Here is a 13,776-nt window from a genome sequence, read left to right as displayed (position 1 = left end):
TCCAAGCGAATGTCCACAGCTTCTCTAAAATTCTCAGAGGAAGGCCTGCCCTCTGAAGAGGTTTGGAGCCACTGCCTTGGATGGTTCCTCCCTCTGTGCCTTTGTGCATACTGTTCCCTCAGCTCACCCACCCCTTCCTCCTCAGTTTTCAGAGCTCAGCTTTCCCCACCTGGTCCTCCAGGACAGCCCTCCGCCCTGAGGCTGGGTCAGACTCTGGACCTCTCCCTTGAAGCATTCACCCCTGGCCAGCAAGTCCCTGTGGGTGGATGCTTGCACGCACAGACAGATGCAGGCAAGGAAGGATGGATGGATGGATGGATGGACGGATGGACAGAGGAAGAATCCAACTGTGTGCCTAATGGGTAGCTGTTGTAAAATGTTCTCATTGTGTATTAGTCTACTTCTCTCATTACATCCATTCTAGAAAACCTAATATCAGGATTCACTCAGCTAAATGTTGCTTATGCCTAAATCTCCAATCTAAATCTGTTTCTTAAGGTTTGCCTCTTTGGGAGAAAGTAAAAGACCGGGAATGATTCCTGACAAAGGAGGTTTCCAGATGGCCAGGCCCTGGCCACAGTGCATAAAACAGAGGAGGCCTAAGCACAGGTCCGGCCGCAGAAGTGACCCACAGAAGAATCAGGAAGGCGGAAGGTAGCTGCTTCGGAGCACAGGGCTGAGGCAGGGTGGGGCAGGGAGGGGGCTGGGACCTCCTCTACATTGAGACACTGCGAAAGCAGAGGCATTTTTTAAATTTTTAAATGAGATTTTAAAATTTTAAAATGAGATTTTTAAAAACACAAAGCATATAGCAATAAAGTTTAATTTGGAACAATCCTGTGGCATGATGTGTTTGCAGTGATTTATTGTCATCCAAAGAACCATCAAAAAAAAAAAAAAAAAAAAAAGCCAGCAACCAATTGCCTCATGAGTCTCTGCCAATTTGCACGGATAAGGTCAAAGCGCAAAAACAGTGCTGCGGTTAAAAAAAAGCACAAATGTATTTTTCTGAATAAAATCAAGTCAAACCCCATCCTAGTGCATCATCCCAATTATATTTTCCAAAGCATTTCTTTAGAAATAAAGCTAGATGGCAACGAAAGTCCTCAAATTCATCTTAATAATTTGATTTCTTAATAATTCACCAAAACAAAAAAGTATTCTGTTCTTGTTGGTTTTGTTCCCACACCTCACCTGTGCCAATCAGAGCACTCAGTTTGGGCCTTCCTGTGCTCAAGAAGCAAAGATGTCGCCATCCACACTGAAGGGAACAAAGGAAGCCAGACAGTTTGGAGGACTCTCCCTTCCAAAGCATTAACCGCTACTCCAGCCGCCTGTTCCCAGCCTCTTTCCTGATAAAGAATCTCTGAGGCTTGGTTCCCGAGGCCCTCGGTTTGTTACAAATACAGCATCTCTGACTGACATCCTCCATCTACTACCAAAGGGAAATCCGGAGTGAACGAAGTAGAAGGCCTAGTATCCTACCCCATCCCACAAAAAGTGTTCTGGAAAAGGAGTCCCATCCTGGCAGGGAAGCTGCTACTGGCTTCACTGCCACAGCGCCTGACCCAGCCCGGCTAGGAGGGGACGGCACGGGGCTCTGTAGGGGCCTGCCGGGGAAGGGGGCCTCCAGCTGCTGGCCAGACTGGCTTCAAATGCAAAGGTACCCGTTTGTGTCTACCACACCTGATGCTGCTAGAGTAACGCGCAGCCGGCACAGCCGGAAATAGCTCACCACATCAATGTGGAAACCAAAGACAAAGGGTATTCCCCTGAACGCTGTGGTTTTTATAAACGGATGTACAGCTCTCAGTTCCGCAGATGGCAGAATTCACAGCCACCACCCCTGAGTATCAGCTGAGCTGCACACAGCGGGTCTGAGCTTCGAGGCAGGGTTCCAGCATAGACATTCTTGCCTCAGTGACAGCAACTCAGCCCACAAAGGGCCTCTTGTGCTCACGCACATGACAGCGAACACAGATGTTGTTGTGAGACGGGCCTGAATGGACCCTTCAGACCACCTGAGCCTGGCCCTGGCCCTGGCCCTGCTCTGAGGATATGAAGGTTCACAGCTCACGGGGACCAAGGGAAAAGCAAGTGCCCCGGGGATGTGCCACTCTCTCCCAGCCACTCTCTCCCAGCCACTCTCTGGGGGGAAGAAAGGAATTGTTAGCTCAGGCTCATCGCTAAGTAGCATCAAATGCACACGGGATTCTCCTACCACTAAGGCACCTTCTGTATTATGGACCCACTGGAAGAGCTCCAAGGCTTCACTGCTGCGGCCAAGAACTCTAACCACGGTGGGCCTCATTTCCACCCTTTCCAGTCTGTTACGCCTCGGGAGAGGCTGAGCAAGGCGGCTAGAAAAGCCCAACATTTCCCTCAAAATACAGCCCAACGGGAAGACCAAGAAACTCCTCCCAGCTCAGACAGACCAGGGTCTCCCCCATTCAACTCCGCACCACCTGCTCCAGGGACTGCCCTGGCAGAACCTGGGTGCCTGTGCCCTGTGCTGGAGGAGGGACCCTCTTTCCCAAACATGCTCCTGAAACAAAGACCAGAAGATTTTCTAATAAAGATGCTTCAGCAGGCCAATTTCAGGTAATCTAAAGCAAGGCAATCAAGCTGGCAGAAAAACAGGAAATGTTTATTATCAGCTACGCTGTGCAATTTCCTAGAAAGTACTGAAGCAGCATCTGCCAATCACATCACGATGATGAAAGGAACCAGATACAGTACACAGGACGCGACTTTATCATCAAATGGCTCTGTGCGGAGATCAGCACGACTTCTGGTACGTGAGCCTTACACAGACCCCGTGGAGGAGGCAGCTGGGGGCCTGGTCTGGTGATGCTGGGCACACAGGCACGTCTGACAGCTCAGCGAGAATGCAAGGTTGCTGGGCCCGGGGACCTGAGAAGACCCCACGTGGGCCCAAGCACTGCCGCCACCACGTATGCCCCGTGTGTGTCAGCCGAGGGGAGACCAGGTGGTGGAGAGAACACTGAACAGACAAGTCCTGTCTCCATCACTGACCGGCAGTGGGACATCTGGCAGCCTTACCTCTCTGAGCATGTGCTGCCACATCTGAGAAATGGAGACAGCAGGGCCTGTGGGAGGAGGTAACAAGCTGACCTATAAAAGGGGTCAGAAGTGCAGGGACGCAGCCGGCTGTCCCCCCCAGGTTCCAGCCCTGCCCCCAGTCGGTCACCCTGTCCTCCATCGGTGACCACCAGACCACCTGGAGCTGGAGATCTGTCAGGCACCCCCACCTTCCACCTCACACACAGAAAACCCGGCCCCTCCCCGGCCTCTGAAGTGCAGGCCTGCGGCTCTGGTGGGGGCTGGGCTCTCTCTGCCGGGTTGGGGTCCTCCGAGGGAGGGGCTGGGGAGCACCGAGCCCAGGCCTGCTGAGGGCCAGCTCTTGCCATCCAGCGACACGTTCTCCTGTCCAGCCAAGTTCCGTCCTTGTTACTGAATGGCAACAAAGCACATATTGGGTCTTCCTCAAGGTGGTGACATCTTCCTGTGGTTCCCTGGGCCACTTCCTGAATCAGTGATGACCTCAGTCACTAAGGACGTTCCCGCCCAGTAGCTGTGGCCTAAGCTGAGCTGAGGCTTCTGAACACAGGAGACCCTCCGGGGCCCTCACTTCTGGGCCCACAGGGAGGAGCAGAAAAGACTGCTTTTAGTCAAATGAGGTAAATTATAAGAAAATAAGCTCAGATTATCTGAGGTAATGCAAAAAAAAAGGAATATAAATATATGGTGAAAAGGCCAAAAGGGTGCAAAATAAGGAAGGCACCAAAGCACAACCACAGCCAGATCACTGTCCAGCTGCAAGGCTCATGTGACTTTACAACAGAGGGACAAACCTCAAAGCCAACTTGTGGTGTAGCCAGCACTGGCACCACCATGGTGGGACAGGCTGCCTGTCAGGGGACATCATGCCACCACCCATGACTGTCCCAGCAAAACAGTGACGTGCATGGAATCCAGACTCTAGGTGTGATTCCCGGTTCACAGGAAGTTCAGGCCAAGGATGGGGCTGAGCACGGCAAGAGGTGGCAGACGGCAGCCCCAGGGTGCTCTCCAGGACGACGGGCCCAACCCCCTTAGCATAGGAGGGCCCTGAGGAAAAGGGGAAGCGCGGCATGGAGACAGACCACAGGGGCAGGATGACCAGACACAGCCCATGGTCCTGGGTGCTCTTGCCTTAGACTGGCATCACGACATTTTCAGGACAGCTGGCACAATCTGAGCGGGGCCTGGGTATTCTCTTACTGGTACCAATAATCACTGATTTTGTGAGGTATGACAGTGTGATCTCCATGAGGAGATGTACACTGAGGTATTCAGCGGTGGAATGGGATCATGTCCACAGTTTATTCTTAAATATTTCAGTACAAAAGGGAGCAAGAGCCACTCCTCTCACCCCGCCCCAGTGCCCTGCCCAAAGGAAGCAGCTGCTCACATTTTCTTGTGCTTCTGTGTGTGGGTGCAGTGGCACACCTCCCCCCGGCCTGTCCCACAGTACCCCCCTGACGTTCTCCCCCAGGCTGGGTGGTGTTGGCCTGAGAGAGGCAGCCCCATGTGGCAGGTGGGAGCGCGAGCCCTGCAGTCCCCATGCCTGGCCTTAAATGCAGGCTCTGCCGATTCTTATTGTGTGACCTTGGCCCAGGTGATTAAGTCCTCGGTGCCTGTTTTCTCATCTGCACAGTGGAGACTAAATACCCGCCTTCTCGGGTTACCATGTGAAAACCACATGCCACCTGCATGACACTCACTAGTCTCTCAACGAGCCCGTCTGTGAGGGTTACTGCCCCTCCACAGACCAGGGCTGGGGCCACCTAGACGGGGAGAGGGGAGTCTGGCCCTGAAGGTGTTGCTCTTCATGACCAACCCTCTCCACAGATGAGGGAACCAGGCCCAGAGAGGGTGAATGGCTTGCTGCTCAGAGCTGCCCCGTGGCAGGATAAGAACTCGGAGTCAGGACCCAGGACCCAAGTCCCACACTTGCTCACTTTAGCCCCTTAATCGGCTACACTGGTGCACACAATCCGGTGCCAGGCCTCCTCTAGGCGTGAGGAAAGTCTCTGTTCTCACGAGCTTGTGCTATAGCAAGGAGAGACCACAAACAAATTTAAAAGGCAGGGACTGGCAGGAAGCGGCAGGGTAAGGAGAGCTTGCTGGGCTGTGTCTGGGAAGGGGCAGGAGATGCCGGAGCCCAGGGAAGCCGGGGAGGGTGGGGGCGCTTCTGCTCTAGCGAAGGGTGCCCAGGGTGCATAACGGAAGCACTGAGGGGGCTCACGGCCTCCCTCAGGGAAGGTTTTAGCGGAGCAGCGATGCCAACTGACTGGGCCAGAACAGTAGCTTTGAAGGAGATGAGAAGCAGTCAGAGTCTGAACACATCTACTTCAGATCCTGTTACACCTGGAGACGCTTCTAACTCACAGCTCCCGCAGAGGAGGGAACGGCGCTGCAGGGGGTATAGACGCTCTCTTCTGACTGGGTGTTGAGGGCAGAACTGCCCCCCCCAATATGCTGAAGTCCTGACCCACATCAGAACATGACCTTATCTGTAAATAGATGTAATAAGTTAAGATGAGGTCATACCAAAGCAGAGTGGGCCCTGAATCCAGCAGGTATCTTTGTAAGGAGAGACGGGACTCAGAGGCCCAGACCCAGGAGGGGAGAACACAGGGGACCACGGAGGCAGAGACTAGACAGAGCTGCAGTGACACAGCTGCCAGCCAAGTAACCCCGGACCCGGCTCGCCCTGCCATCCCCGAGGCACCTGCCACTCTGCACACCGGACACTTTCCTGCCTTGGCCTTCCCTGCCCACACTGCTCCCTCGGCCTGTGCACCCTCCCTGCAGTCCTCACCTGGGAAAGAGAAACGCATCCTCATCGCAAGTGTCAGCTCAGTGCCACCCTCTCAAACATGTTCTCCCTGGCTGTGCAGTCAGGCCAGTCTCTGACCAGAGTGGGGGCTCCACAGGGCAGGGGGCTCGCAGCCCCTGACTTGCCGGCACTGCAGCAGGCCGGGCACACAGCGAGCGCTCGGTGGGACAGCTGGATGGGCCTGGCCTACAGCCTTCGTCATCTGAACTACACGTTTACACTACCCTCCTGCATACAGCTTCTGCCTTCCCGCGTGGCTGTAAGCGCTAGGAAGGCAGGGACCATATCAGCTTTGCTCCGGGCACAGAGCGGGCCCTCTAACATCTATCGGCCAGTGTTCAAGTTTAGTTTCTGGCTGTAATTTCCTCATCACCACTCTGTGATCTGGGTACTGCTGACTCAGTGTACAGACAAGGAAGCTGAAACCCATGGGGAAGAAGGCAGAGCCCCAACAGTGTGGCCACATTTAAACCGCAACACAGGGCTGGGGACGGGGACGGGGGAGGGCAAAGCAGAGACCAGAGGCAGTCCTTACACTTGCCGCACGATTCAAACCCATCATCGGTCAGAAATAAAAATGCAAGTTTGTGCTGTTCTCTCTGGGCTACAGATTAAACTCTCTTTCTTGTAAGAGCACCAGCTTGTTGGGGAGGAAAGGGACAGCTTGACCAAAACATTAAGCAGCTTTTTTTCCCACTGCCACTTCCCCAAGGTCCTCTGGTTCCTGATGCTTCTGTCCACAGTGACAGTAACAAAGGTATAGTCTGTCCTGCTCTGGATGGAGCACTGGGGTCCAGGCCTACCTGCGGCCTCCCCTGGAGCCACCCCCAGGTCTCCGGGCCCCCCCTGGAGCCACCCCCAGGTCTCCGGGCCCCCCCTGGAGCCACCCCCAGGTCTCCGCCCCCCCCCCTGGAGCCACCCCCAGGTCTCCGCCCCCCCCCCAGCCACCCCCAGGTCTCCGGGGGCCCCCCCCCGGAGCCACCCCCAGGTCTCCGGGCCCCCCCCCCCGAGCCACCCCCAGGTCTCCGGGCCCCCCCCCGGAGCCATCCCCAGGTCTCCGGGCCCCCCCCGGGAGCCACCCCCAGGTCTCCGGGCCCCCCCCGGAGCCACCCCCAGGTCTCCGGGCCCCCCCTGGAGCCACCCCCAGGTCTCCAGGCAGGAGCGAGAGTGGAAGGAGGGGCACTGATGCCCACGTGGTGCCAGCAGAGGGGGCCGAGCACAAAGTGAGGTGGGAGCTTCAACAAAGACAACTTTTATCTCTTTTTAATCCAATCATAAACCCAAAATAAAAGTGTTTAAATGCCTATAGCAGTTTCTTAGAATAATACTACAAACAAGAAACTCATTTTTAAAATGAGTATTTGGATAGTAATTTCCATCTATTAAATTGGCAATAATCGTTTTAAAACGGTAGTGCCCACTATGGGTCCAGGGGCTACCAACCGAGCACTCTCACCCACCTCAATTCTACATTGAAGAAATAATCCAAAGAATCCTTTAAAAAAAAAAAAAAAAAGCTTTCCGCACAAGGACGTTTGCCCCAGCGTTACCCGCACGGGTGAGAAGCTGACACTGACGGTGGCAGGAAACGGCGCTGCGCTCCTGGAGCGTCCCCTGTGCGAGGCGCACACGTCAGCACGTGTGGTCACGCCACGGCCGGGAGAGAACACCAGGGTTAATCTTACAGATTAAAGGACTTAAACTTGGAGAAGTTAAGTAACCTGCCAAGGGTTTAACCTTCAAAATCCAGTTTAACTTTGTAGCAATATGGAAATGAATATAGACAGATAGATTAAAACAAACAAACAAACCCGAGTGGGTAACTGTCCTATTTCTCACAGGAATCCAGTGGTAAGGGGTCAGCTTCGAGGCACCCTCTGAGGCCAAGGGCACCCGAGCCACGGCTCCCGCACTCGCAGCCCGGCCCGCCATCGCTCTCGGCTCTGCAAAGCCTGCCCCCGCCCCGCCCCGCCCCAGGCACCACACAGGGCACAAGGTCCCTATGTCTGCCTCTCCTGAATGGGGCCCACCAAGGACAAGGTCTACCAACAGACCCTCAAAGCTTAGGGGCTGGCCCTGACACACATGAGCACAAAAAATGAACAGATAAACAATGAATGTTTCAGAAAATATGCTTTGAAAATGTCACGTGGTTATTAATCACAGGTCCATAATACTGTTATATTTTCTGTATAACATAAGACGTTAGATCTGTTGTGTTTTCCTGGAACCCTGTTCAGACCTGTGGTTCAGACTGGTCCACACAGTTGCCTTTTGGGGAAGTGGGTCTTGCCCGAGTCTCCAGTTCCTCTCCAGACTAAGAACCTGCTTGCTTTGCTCACAGAAGGACTGCCACGACAAAACTGCACAACCTAGAGGCTCACGACTGCCTGTGGTCACAGTCTGAACAGCCAGAACCCTGTCACCAAAAATTGCTGGGCTGCTGAGTATGAATACAAGGAGTAACTGGCAGCCCAGCGGCAGGGCAAGGATGGGTTAATAATCTTCACCCAGTGAAACCGCCATGTGTAGCTGTTAAAATGTTTACAGGGTTGTACAGGAACCACAGAAAATGCTTCTGATACAATGTCACCAGACAGAAAGCAGGGATACAAAGTTATGTTTACAGTGTGAAAAAGAAAGTACTTAGGAAAAAAGTCCAGAAGGAAACATACTAACAACTAAGTGGACAACAGTTGTCTCGTGTAATAACATTACAAGATACTTTTTTCTTGGTTTTTTTTTTGTTTGTTTTTGCATTTTCTAAACTATCATGAATGGAAATACATTACTTTTATAATGAAAAAACTAGCAGAATTACTGATTTGGTGTCCACACCACACTCACCAAAGGTGGAGGTCACTGAACAGGCTGGTCGCAAGGGCGCTGGCCGGCCCGCTGAGAGCTGGGTTAAGCTTCCCGTTAGCAGTCAGCAGGAGGAGACTGATTCAATTTACAACGTCAATTTCCAAGCCACTGAAAGTAGGAGTGTCGCCTGCTGCCTGTAACTTTGTGCGAGGGCACTGCTACTGGCCATCGGTTGAAGGGAGGGGAGGAAGAATCCTTCAACCGAGTAAGGCCTGACCTGGTACCTACAGCCCCCAGCACACTGCAGTCACCACCCCTGTGCTGCCCAGGGCCACCTCAGAAGTTCCAATCTGAGAGGTGTGGCCAAGGGTGTGGCTCAGGCTTTGGGACGTTTGGGGACATTTAAAAGCTCCTGGACAGCCAGCTCAAGAGTCAGTGGCTTAGGGAAAAGAGAAAAGGCAACTAGCAAAATAAGGAGCAGCATTTTATTACTAAACAAAACAACTATGAATCACAGTGTTGCTAAACACAACTTCAAAGCATCCAGAACCACACAAATATATTAAATGTTCCTATATTTCTGGAAAAGCCTTCAAAATGTATTTTCAGAAGACTAACACTCATGCCTGGAGCAGATACCAACCAGAGATGAACACATCACATGAAAATACCACCACATGGCCGGGCGAGGTGGCTCACGCCTGTAATCCTAGCACTGTGGGAGGCCAAGGCAGGAGGATCACTTCAGGTCAGGAGTTCGAGACCAGCAAGAGACCCTGTCTCTACTAAAAATATTAAAAACATTAGCCCCGGAGTGGTGGTGCATGCCTGCAGTCCCAACTACTCAAGAGGCTGAGGCAGGAGGATCATTGAGCCCAGGACTTTGAGGTTGCTGTGAGCTAGGCTGATGCCACGGCACGCTAGCCAGGGTGACAAAGCCAGAGACTCTGTCTCAAAAAACAAAACAAACAACAACAAAAAAAAAACCCACCACAAAAAAAAGAAGAGAGAGAGAGAGAGAAAAGAATCAAGGTTTACTTACACATGCTAAGGACACTAGGGACACAGCACTGGGCGTGGACAGGGTTCCTGCTCTAACAGTTTGTTTTAGTGCAGGGAGACAGAAAACAAAGTAAACAAGATAATTTCAGATAGTGAAAAGTACTCTGAAGACAATCAAATGGGATAACATGATATATAGAGAGAGATTTAGATTATTAATATATGGTCTATTTTTCCATGCAAAGAGAAATCTATCTTTATACCTTCCCTCCTATTTTTATTCAAGTAATTTTTAAATGCCTCCTGAAGTTGGCTCTTTGGAGCTGGCAAGTGCTGTCCTGAGCATCCATGAACTAAAGACACCGTCAGCAGCTGTGACTATGTTATCCAACACCTCCTTTCCCTACTATACTGGTTGACAATTTATGAACAATAATTTGTTTCCCTATACCACAAAAGATGCTTTAAAGACACCAGAGCAGTGACACTGATGCCTTCTGGCTGTCCCCGGCAGCAGCTCAGCCACCCAACAGCCTTAAGGAGACACACTGAAATCCTGCTTAAGACCCAAGTCTTGGGGCAAGAATGAGCATCTTTTATATTTGACACTTGGATAGATGTGTTAGTAAAACCGTCACCTTCTTGGGTGTGTTCACGTTACTGATCCAGTTTCCTCCATGATTCCATTTTCCACTTGAAGGGATGAACTCTAGAGTAAGGTAATGTTCTGCCCTACCTCTGCCCCAGGACTGACTGCCCACCAAAAACAAAGAGCTCCTATGATTTACAAAACACATTTGTTCCAGCAAAATATGATGCCAGGCCGGGCACAGTGGCTCATGCCTGTAATCCTAGCACTCTGGGAGGCCCAGGTGGGAGGATCACTCAAGGTCAGGAGTTCGAGGTCAGCCTGAGCAAAAGCAAGACCCCATCTCTACTAAAAATAGAAAGAAATTAGCTGGACAGCTAAAAATATATATAGAAAAAATTAGCCGGGCATGGTGGTGCATGCCTGTAGTCCCATCTACTCGGGAGGCTGAGGCAGAAGGATCACATGAGCCCAGGAGTTTGAGGTTGCTGTGAGCAAGGCTGATGCCACGGCACTCTAGCCCGGGCAACAGAGCAAGACTCTGTCTCAAAAAAAAAATTAAAAATATGATGCCAAATGAGTATCATCTCCCACCAAATTCCTGGTCCATCCCCAGAGCCAAGTGGAAGGCTCTTGAGGGCTGGACACATTCCTCTTCGGTTGGCTGTCCCTGGCCTTTCCTGACGCCAGGAAATACCTGGTTGGAAGGCACCAACCACCTCTTGGCCCTGGGCATGCCCCGCTGCTCCCTGACAGTGTCACTCAGCTCTGCACCTCAGAGCTTTGCTACCTGCCACGACCTCAGGGGATCTCGACTAGCCCAGGCTCCTTCCAAGGTCCAAGTCCTTCCAAGTGCTTCTCAGGGATATGCTAGCTGGGTTTTTCTTTTTCTTTTTTAACAAATAATGTGTTTTCCCATATCCTTGAGTTTCAAAAATAGACCAGGGCAGGACTCCCATTTTAGACTCCTACTTCTTATCAAAACATTCTCTTCCATGTGTCACACGTTTCTGTGTGTACATGTGTCCTGTGAGTGCTCCAGCTCTACTCCCAGAATCAGGCCAGCAGGGCTGGGGCCACAGCGATTCTGGTCCACCCCTGAGGTTCCCTTGCTGTGGAGACAGCTTTGCTGGACAGTCCTCGGAGAGCCACTGCCCCCGGGCGCTTCCCAGACACGTGAGTGAACAGTGCCCAAGGAAGCTCCCAGATTCTCCAGAGTTGCTACTGGGTTCAAGAGTGGCTGATCACCATGGAGGAAAGGTGGCCGTGCCACCTCTCCACTCCCCGAGATAGCCTGAACTCCCCTTGGATTCCTGCCAGGCCATTAGGAAGTAGAGGCGTGGCCTGAAGGACTCTAGGCTCAGGCGTGGTGGGAGGGCAGCCTGCAGGGTGGGGGGTGGGACGCAGGCCGCCCTCAGGCCCTGCCCCTCCCACCTACACAGCACAAAGCCTAATTTGGATCCATCTCCAGCAACTATGCAAGATAGGAGCCTGGCTTTATTTTATTTTCTCACCCTTATTTTCCTTTTGCTCCAATTTCTTCTGGTATCTATTTAATCCTGTGGTATTGCATGTGTTTTGTAAGCCAACTCAAATCCTTTCTAGAGTGAAGCAGGGCAAATAAATTAAATGGTCATAATCTCTAGTAATCACTTGGTAAACCACTGCCTGCTGGTACATGAGGGCAGCGGCTTTGGCACGGGGGCTCCCAGCCCAGAGGAACCGTGGCCTGAAGGAACCCCTGCCATTCCCTGGGAGCAGATCTGAACCACCCCACAGCCAACCGCTCTGTACCAGGGTGCTGAAGGCATCAAGGGGCAGGGGGTGGGGGGCAGCAGGACAGCCCTGGAAGACCTGGTGGCAGGTGCCTGCACCTACCTGGGCACCTGAGAGGTGGACCTGCCATCACCTGGGGCGAGGGTGACTGGGGGTGCAGCAGGCTGAAGGGGCAAAGCCCACCACTCACTTTGGCTCCAGGATTTAAGGCTGGTTCTGGTTCATGTGAGCAAATTAGGGGGTGAAGAGGGTTTCTACTCTCTGCCTGCCTGCCTTTTTCTTTTCTTTATTTCTTAAGAACAGGAATGCTGGCTGTCAAACTCCCACTGAGAAATGCAAGGCCACAGGCCACAGGGGACCTGCTCCTGTGCATCAGGACAGCTGCAGCTCTGGCTCTGGACGGGATCAGGGGCTCAGGAAAGGGGGCTGAGAACACTGGGCTGGGCACTCCCTCCTTCTCTCGCCAGCCCTCAAGGGAGGAGAGACAGGGAGACGCAGGAGAACTGGCCCCCGGCCTTAGAGTGTCCACAGGCAGAGGACAGCAGCAATCTGGTTTTTTTCCAGGCCTCCACCTTGACTCATAGAACGACTTCCCATGCTCATCTGCCACCCATGACGCAGGTTCCCAGCATCCCAAGAACTGCTGCAATTTCTCCACAGCCTGGTGAACATCGTGGCCCGGCCAGTCCTACAGAACAGGAGACGGCAGAAGGAGCCTTGGTAACAGGTGGGCTGTTCACCTCCAGGCTACAGTGCAGGCGGCTGCCATCTGTGTGTGATCTCGGGCAAATCCCTCACCCCTAAGCCTGAGAGGTCTCCTCTAGGCCGCAGAGCTTCCACCTACACACAACAGTCCCAAGCACCAACTGCGTGCCAGGATCGTGTGAGCACAGCCAACACGGGTTAGCCTCAAGGGGCCCCAGCCTTGGGTGGTGCCGGGGATTATAAAACCATGACGTAAACGCGAGCGCCAGGTGAGGCCATAAGCTCCGTCCACGCCCCAACTACCTCCAGCATACACCCCCCGCCCAGAATTCTCTGCTTCAAACTCTAGATTCTTGGACCTTCTCGACACCTCCAGTGCACGTCTGGCAGACACTTGACACTCAACCCCCTTCCACCTGCCGCACCCACAGTCACCCTCGCCTCAGGTGACGGCAGCTCCACCTCACCTCAGCACCTGGCCTCAACTCCTCTCTCATCCGTCCAATCCTCTAGCAAATCCTGCTGGCTCTTCGTAAAACGTAACCTGGCCACTTCCCAGACCTCCACAGCCCCGTCCAGGTCCAGGCCCTGGTCATCCGCCGCCTGGATCAGGACAGTGACCTCCTAACTGGTCTCCCTGCCCTTGCCCTGCCCTTCCTTGTCCCACACACAGCCACAGGATGTTCCCAACCCTCCTCCTCATCACAGCTCAGTCAAGTCCCCCCTCGGCTCAAAACCCTCCTGTTTCCCTAACTCTGAGTAAAAGTCAATGGGACTTTTGATGCAGACCCAGAAGGCCTGACGACACTAGTCTACTGACCATGTAGTCTGTCCAAGGCAAGTACGGACCATGAGGGAAAGCACTTAGAAAATTTACAGCAATTTGACGTTATTACAACCAACATTCAAACACCAACACAAAAGGCATCCCTCTGGATGGGCTAGGAATTCAAGGAATGCTCCCAGCCAGAGGTGGTCTGAGAGGCCCTGC

The 13,776-nt window shown here is 52.9% G+C and overlaps 1 protein-coding gene across 1 annotated transcript in view; it reads right to left on the bottom strand.

The window, feature by feature from the left end:
• Nucleotides 1–13,776, bottom strand: part of EPN2 (epsin 2) — a 72,553-nt gene that overhangs the window by 17,218 nt on the left and 41,559 nt on the right. The window lies entirely within an intron of this gene.

Source organism: Eulemur rufifrons, chromosome 9 (genome assembly GCF_041146395.1).
Source record: "Eulemur rufifrons isolate Redbay chromosome 9, OSU_ERuf_1, whole genome shotgun sequence".
Taxonomy (NCBI): domain Eukaryota; kingdom Metazoa; phylum Chordata; class Mammalia; order Primates; family Lemuridae; genus Eulemur; species Eulemur rufifrons.
This window is presented reverse-complemented; position numbering and strand designations above follow the sequence as displayed.